The sequence below is a fragment of the Sphaeramia orbicularis genome, chromosome 16 (genome assembly GCF_902148855.1).
Source record: "Sphaeramia orbicularis chromosome 16, fSphaOr1.1, whole genome shotgun sequence".
NCBI lineage: Eukaryota > Metazoa > Chordata > Actinopteri > Kurtiformes > Apogonidae > Sphaeramia > Sphaeramia orbicularis.
This window is the reverse complement of record NC_043972.1, coordinates 12,562,618-12,569,228: the sequence shown is the minus strand read 5'-3', so window position 1 is coordinate 12,569,228 and position 6,611 is coordinate 12,562,618.

Below are 6,611 nucleotides of genomic sequence, written 5' to 3'. Positions count from 1 at the left end.
GGATAAAAAAAAGGGTTTAATAAAGGGTTTAATAAAGGGTTAAATAAGGAGATAAATAAAGGGTTTAATAAAGGGTTAAATAAAGAGATAAATAAAGGGTTGAATAAAGGGGTTAATAAAGGGATAAATAAAGGGTTTAATAAAGGGTTAAATAGGAGATAAATAAAGGGTTAAATAAAGGGATAAAAAAGGGATAAATAAAGGGTTTAATAAAGGGATAAGTTAAGAGATAAATAAAGGGTTGAATAAAGGGTCAAATAGAGCGAAAAATAAAGGGTTAAATAAAAGGTTTAATAAAGGGATACATAAAGGGTTAAATAAAGGGATAAATGAAGGGTTAAATAAAGAGATAAATAAAAGGTTGAATAAAGGGATAAATAAAGGGATAAATGAAGGGTTAAATAAAGAGATAAATAAAGGGAAAGGGTTAAATAAGGAGATAAATAAAGGGCTTAATAAAGGGTTAAATAAAAGAAAAATAAAGGGATAAATAAAGGGTTTAATAAAGGGTCAACTAAAGAGATAAATAAAGGGTTTAATAAAGGGTTAAATAAAGAGATAAATAAAGGGTTAAATAAAGGGTTAAATAAAGGGATAAGTAAAGGGTTTAATAAAGGCTTAAATAACGGGATAATTAAAGGGTTTAATAAAGGGTTAAATAAAGGGATAAGTAAAGAGTTAAATAAAGGGATAAATAAAGGGTTAAAGTAGAAGCACTTGGAGAGCGCAGACCTCCACCAAGGCCGATCGGTGGATTTGCACTGGTTGGTCTTAAACTTTAAATTCCACCAGTTTAGAGTCAGTTTAGAGTCAGTTTAGAGCAGTGGTGGCTGCTCGTCTTTCAGAGAGGGGAAGCTAATTGTCAGCTCACATCAAAAAAAAAAAAAGGTCAGGTTATTTAAACATAAATTCGGCCCTCCGTTCTTTTTTAAGAAAATGGTCAGTGACCTTATCATACCAAGTAAACAAGAAAACGCTGAAATTATGTTCAATTGAAATAAGGAAGTACAATGAGTGTGTTTTATTTATAGTGCAAGAAATGAACAAGTAATTTCGTAGTAGTTTCTCTCTCGATTTCACAGCAGAATGCGCGACAGTATTAAACTGAACTGTCAAGTAAAGGAGTAGATCTGAAAAGGGCTGTCAATCAAACGGGATTCAGCCTTTTGACTGATCCTCCAATCAGCACGTGGAAGCCAGGCGTTCAGCACGGCCAAGCTCCGCCCACAACTCCATTCACCCCCGGAGACGCCAGGCATCGTGGCATTTATCCAATTACCGTCCAGTTTTGAGGCAATGAAAAAAACTGTTCCACTCAGTCCCGTTAAAGTCCATGGACACCGGGTGTCTACGGGCAAATGCACTGAGCAGAGATCGTATGGGATCGTAACGGGAATGGATGAGAAGTGAACAACATCGAGTCTGCTGATTTGTGATAAAGCTGATTCTGAACAGACTCATCCTTGAGATGAACATATTCTAACACATTTGTAGCCAATGAAATGTCAACACAACTGTACATATTTAACTATTTAATTTTCGTAATTTTTAGGGGAAGCCAAGCTTCCCTTGGAGTCTTTGAGAGATCACCACTGGTTTAGAATCAGTTTAGAGTCAGTTTAGAGTCACTGACAGTTTGAACAGGATGAAGCAGGTTTTGGTTAAAGGTCACTGAACAGTGGATTCATCAGGTTCCACAGTCAGCGACGCCATGTTTATGCATCAACAACAGAAACAACAGCTGACACAGGCTCCAAGAGCACAGGGATAGGGGTGGAGCCTGGGATAGGGGCGGAGTCTGGAATAAGGGAAGAGTCAGAAACATTCAATGAGGGTTCGACCCCAGCAGACTGTCCCCTTCCTCCACAGACATATCCCCGTCCGACACCATCCCCATTTACATGGACACTGTCCTTTTCCTCTATGGACACCGTCCCCGTCCTCTGTATTTATGTCATACATGTTCCTGGTTGTGTTTTGCCTCCTCTGAACGTCGACAGCTGAGTCAACACGTCTGTTTTTTCAACCACAGCAGGTTCACCGCTGAGTCCATGAGTCCAGCACAGCGTCAGGGGTCACCACATAGAACCAGGACTCACGGAGAACCCACTGGAACCAGGACTAACACTGAAGACAAAGACATATACACACATGTGCTCACATGTACACAAGAACACACAAAAGTACACAAAAGTGCTCAGAACGACAGATTATTACTGTGGGAAAAACAGTTTAACCATCAAACAAAAGAAAAAGAATACGTCAAAGATTATTAACTAGTACACATACAGTGCTCATACAGTACACAGAGTACACATACAGTACTCATACAGTACACAGAGTACACATACAGTACACATACAGTACACACAGTACTCATACAGTACTCATACAATACACAGAGTACACATACAGCACACACAGAGTACTAATACAGTACACAGAGTACACATGCAATACTCATACAGTACACACAGTACTCATACAGTACACAGAGTACACATATAGTACTCATACAGTACACAGAGTACACATACAGTATACACACAGTACTAATACAGTACACAGAGTACACATGCAGTACACACACGGTACTAATACAGTACACAGAGTACACATACAGTACTCATACAGTACACAGAGTACCCATACAGTACTCATACAGTACACACAGTACTCATACAGTACACATACAGTACGCAGAGTACTCATACACTACAGAGTACACATACAATACTCATACAGTACACAGAGTACACATACACTACTCATACAGTATGCACAGTACTCATACAGTAAAAAGAGTACACATACAGTACTCATACAGTACACACAGTACTCATACAGTACACAGCGTACACATAAACAAACACAGTAAAACATAAAGACAAAGGTCAGAGTTCAATGACAGTGACAACTTCAACAAACACAACACGTGATAGAATGTGATGATATTATTCAAAGCACAGAGGAGGTCAGAGGAGGTCAAAGGTCATATAAACAGGAGGTTCAGTTCACCTCAAACAACAACCTTTGAGAAAAGTGAAGAAATCAGCAGTTTGTACAAAAACCATCAGATTAAACAGAGGCAGATGATAATAATAATAATAATAATAATAATAATAATAATAATAATAATAATAATTATTATTATTATTATTATTATAATTATTATATAATTATATATAATAAAACATTATTATTATTATTATTATTATTATTATTATTATTATTATTATTATTATTATTATTACTATTATTTAGAGACAAACCTCAGATCCTACGGTGGCCCAGAGGTGCAACAGGCCAAAAAATTATCCACTAGACGGAAAAAAAATTATCTACTACAAGAAAAAAAAGAGAACAGCCTAAAAAAATTATCCACGAGATGAAAAAAATTATCTACTACAAGAAAAAAAAAAAAGAGAACAGCCCCAAAAAATTATCCACTATAAGGAAAAAAAAGGGGAGAACAGCCTAAAAAAATTATCCACTAGACAAAAAAATTATCTACAGCAAGAAAAAAAGAGAACAGCCCAAAAAAATTATCCACTATAAGAAAAAAAAGAGAACAGCCTCAAAAAATGATCCACTAGATGAAAAAAAAATCCCCTATAAGAAAGAAAAGAGACCAGCCAAAAAAATTATCCACTAAAAGAAAAAAAAAGAGAACAGGCAAAAAAAATTATCTACTAGCCCAAAAAATTATTCACTATAAGAAAAAAAAAAGAACAGGTGAAAAAAATTATCTACTATGAGAAGAAAAAAGAGAGCAGCCCAAAAAAATATCCACTATAAGAAAAAAAAAACATCATCCACCTTTTCAATTATGGGGGCGCTGTTTACCCGAAAGGGGCCTTGCTTTAAAATTAAGGCCACCACAAAAAATAAAAGGATAGGCTGAAAAATTTTAAGGCTTTCGGCTAATGTGGCTAATGCTAAGGAAGTACCCCACCGGAAGTGGAGGTCGTGCGCTAAAAAATAAAGTTATTTTAAAATATAGATATTTACATTAATATAGTTTGCAAAGCAGTTAAATGATTAAATACGGTTCCAGTGTCTGCTCAAGGTTAGGCATGGGCGTTAAATGGTTAAGGTTAGGGTTAGGGTATGGTTGGGGTTAGTTTTCAGTGGTAAATGGCCCTTGTGTGCACTGTGTGAAGGTTCGTTGCTAAGCTAATGCTAACGCGAAAAGTTGACGGCAACTTTGTGAACTACCAGTGCGAGTAAACAATTGTGTGATTACAGTGTTGAATTGTTCAACTGCCTGACATTCAATATAATTTTTGATGAATATTCGCTACAAGAAGTTCAAAAATTATTTTATTTTGAGAGGAGGAGAAGAGGAGCTTCCTGTGGAGCTCCACTATCATGGCATCGCCCATTTGTTGAGAGACAGCGAGTGCATATTGCGGCACCGACACCTGGTGCCGTGGCACCACGGTTGATGCCGCGAGGTGCCGTGGCACCTCGGCTGGTGCCGCGACGTACCGCGGTACCACGGCTCGGTGCCAACCACTTGCCGTGGCACCGCAGTGCCGCAGCTCGGTGCCAGGTACCCCAGCACGGCACCGCGTACCACGGCTCAGTACCACAGCTCAGCTTGTTGCCAGGTGCCGAGGCACTGCGGTACCACGGCACACATCTTTATCTCCACAAAATGTCCTTCTTGATCTAGTGTTAGTGAAGACACTCCGTTTGAGTTGAGGAGGAGAGGTCTACCTGCAAACAAATGGGCGATGCCATGATAGTGGAGCTCCACAGGAAGCTCCTCTTCTCCTCCTCTCAAAATAAAATAACACAAAGTTGCCGTCAACTTTTCGCGTTAGCATTAGCTTAGCAACGAACCTTCACACAGTGCACACAAGGGCCATTTACCACTGAAAACTAACCCCAACCATACCCTAACCCTAACCTTAACCATTTAACGCCCATGCCTAACCTTGAGCAGACACTGGAACCGTATTTAATCATTTAACTGCTTTGCAAACTATATTAATGTAAATATCTATATTTTAAAATAACTTTATTTTTTAGCGCACGACCTCCACTTCCGGTGGGGTACTTCCTTAGCATTAGCCACATTAGCCGAAAGCCTTAACATTTTTCAGCCTATCCTTTTATTTTTTGTGGTGGCCTTAATTTTAAAGCAAGACACCTTTCGGGTAAACAGCGCCCCCGTAATTGAAAAGGTGGATGATGTTTTTTTTTTTTCTTATAGTGGATATTTTTTTGGGCTGTTCTCTTTTTTTTTCTTGTAGTAGATAACTTTTTTCATGTACTGGATAATTTTTTTTGCCTGTTCTCTTTTTTTTCTTTTAGTAGATAATTTTTTTTCATGTAGTGGATCATTTTTTTTAAGCCGTTCTCTTTTTTTTTTTTCTTATAGTGGATAATTTTTTGGGGCTGTTCTCTTTTTTTTTCTTGTAGTAGATAATTTTTTTCATCTAGTGGATAATTTTTTTAGTCTGTTCTCTTTTTTTTCTTGTAGTAGATAATTTTTTTCATCTAGTGGATAATTTTTTTAGGCTCTTCTCTTTTTTTTCTTATAGTGCATAATTTTTTTGGGCTATTCTCTTTTTTTTCTTATAGTAGATAATTTTTTTCATCTAGTGGATAATTTTTTTAGGCTGTTCTCTTTTTTTTCTTATAGTGGATAATTTTTTTGGGCTGTTCTCTTTTTTAATCTTGTAGTAGATCATTTTTTTCATCTAGTGGATAATTTTTTTAGGCTGTTCTCTTTTTTTTTCTTGTAGTAGATAATTTTTTTCGTCTAGTGGATAATTTTTTGGCCTGTTGCACCTCTGGGCCACCGTACAGATCCATTGGATTTGCAATAGTTTTTTTTTTTTTTTTTTTTAATTATTATTTTAACTGATGTAGAAGATGATGCTGAATAGTCAATGTAGTGAAAGGATGATGACGTTCTATTCTATTCTATTCTATTCTATTCTATTCTATTCTATTCTATTCTATTCTATTCTAGGTGGTGAAAGAGCCTGACTTTGTGGAATAAGTGCCTCCCTCTGCTGGACAAACTATGGAGGTCCATTTATTTATTTTATCCTGTTACTGAACATCCAGACTGGGAGGATTTCTGCCTCTACATGCTGTTGGAGGAACAACTGGATAAAATAAAAACATAACAAAATAAAATAAAAACAGAAAAAAAAACTGAATAAAAATAGAATAAACACTGAAAAAATAGAATAAAAACAGAATAAAATAGAACAAAAACAGAATAACATAGAATAAAAACAGAATAAAAAATGGACGTATATGGACGTAGGTGGATGTATATGGACATAGGTGGATGTATATGGACGTGGATGGATGTAGGTGGACGTATATGTATGTAAGTGGACGTATATGAATGTAGGTGGACATATATGGATGTAGGTGGACGTATATGGATGTAGGTGGACATATATGGACATAGGTGGATGTATATGGACGTAGGTGGACGTATATGGATGTAGGTGGATGTATATGGGCGTATATGGATGTAGGCGAATGTATACAGATGTAGGTGGACATATATGGACATATATGGATGTAGGTGGACATATATGGACGTAGGTGGATGTATATGGATGTAGGTGGACGTATAT